Source organism: Oncorhynchus masou, chromosome 22 (genome assembly GCF_036934945.1).
Source record: "Oncorhynchus masou masou isolate Uvic2021 chromosome 22, UVic_Omas_1.1, whole genome shotgun sequence".
Lineage (NCBI taxonomy): Eukaryota > Metazoa > Chordata > Actinopteri > Salmoniformes > Salmonidae > Oncorhynchus > Oncorhynchus masou.
In genome coordinates this window covers 42,045,272-42,047,116 of record NC_088233.1, presented here as the reverse complement: position 1 = coordinate 42,047,116, position 1,845 = coordinate 42,045,272, and positions in this window count along the sequence as shown.

The window sequence follows — 1,845 nt, the reverse complement described above, 5'->3', positions numbered from 1 at the left end:
CGAAGTTTGAGAGACTGCGGCTGGCTGATGGCGTGCTACAGCGGGCATGGAAGGAGTCAGCTACGGGAGAGGAGAGGTGGCAGGTGGTGGTCCCAAAAGCATTGCGGGAGGCTGTGCTCCAGAGTACTCATGGGGGTGGGGACTGGACACTTTGGGGTCACAAAAACACTGCGCCGTCTCCGTCAGGGCTTCTACTGGGGGCAGCACAAGAGGGATGTGGAGGACTTTGTCGCCGCTGTGACAACTGCACAGCGAGAAAGGGCCCCCAGGCCGCTCTCATGCTCAGCTCCAACAGTTCCCAGTGGGGGCTCCCATGGAGAGGGTGGGAGTGGATGTAGTTGGGCCGTTCCCCACCACAGACAGTGGAAACCGCTGGGTGCTCACGGCCATGGACTATTTCACAAAATGGCCCGAGGCCTATGCTCTGCCTGACCAGGAGGCAGAGACCATCGTCGACGCCCTGACAGCGGGGATGTTCAGCAGGTTTGGAGCTGCAGAGTCCATCCACAGCGACCAAGGCAGAAACTTTGAGTCCCGTGTGTTCGCCACCATGTGTGAGAGGCTGGGTATGCACAAGACCCGCACTACTCCTCTCCATCCTCAAAGTGATGGCCTTGTGGAGCGCTTCAACAAAACGCTTGGACAGCAGCTGGCCATCGTCTCTTCCAAACACCAGCGGGACTGGGACAAGCACCTGCCTATGGTCCTCATGGCATGCCGCTCCGCTGTCCAAGACTCCACCTCCTGCACGCCTGCCCTCCTCATGCTGGGGGAGAGATCCGCACCCCTGCGGAGATGGCGTTTGGTCGGCCCCTGGATAGCCCTCATGTTCCTCCGGGGCCGGAGTATGCCCGGAGACTCCAGGACCGCCTGGAGACAGCCCACACCTTCGCCAGGGAGCAGCTGGTGAATGCAGGTGTGAGGCAGAAAAGGAACTATGACGTGCACACCCGGGGAAGGCACTTTGTGGCTGGGGAGCTGTTCTGGGTCTACAGCCCCCTAAGGAAAAAAGGCAGATGCCCCAAGTTGGACAGTCACTGGGTGGGACCCTGCAGTGTCCTGGAGAGGGTAGGGAGGTTGTGTACCGGGTGCAGCTTCCTCCCAGGGGGAGAAAGGTGGCACTGCACCGGGACAGGTTAGCCCCATACAGAGGGGCCTCTTTTCCCCAAACCCCAGGAACCCCACAATTCCCCCCTCTGGCAATGACATTCTCCAGGCACCCACCCTCAGGTGCCGCAGACAAGGCTCCAGACAGCCCACTCCCCCTGTCTCCCCCTGTGTCACCGCGTGGTTCCCCAGAGCCACGGACTGTATTACCCGTTCCCCGCTTCCTTGTCCCCCATATCCCTGCCTTCATCCCCTGGTTCCCAGAGGGGCACTCTGCGACCATCACGGACACGCAGGCAAAGGAGACCTCCGGGTCGCTTCAGAGACTTTGTTTGTTCCCTCGGGGACGAGGGACTTTGTGGTGGGGGGGCTGTGTAGCGACCCGCACAGACAGCTGTGTGTTATGTGTTAGGCTAGGAGGTGGTTGTGTTGTACTGACCAGTACCCGGTGTTCGCGGGGTCCGACATGTCAATCAACCTGCTATCTGCCAATCACGGGAATGCCTGGAATGTTCTGATGCCGGGCATCCTGGTGGTTGGCGGAGTGGCGTGGAGGTGGAGCATTGGAAGTTAAGACCAGGTTCAGCTTTTGTTCTCTCTCTTATGTCTGGGCTTCCCAAGAGAAGGTCACGATTGGCTTGTGGGTTATCTGTCATCTTTTGGCGTGTGCTTACGGCCCAAACAGTAGCCTGTGTAAAGTTGGTTTAATAAACCGTCAATTCACAAACTCAAGCCTCT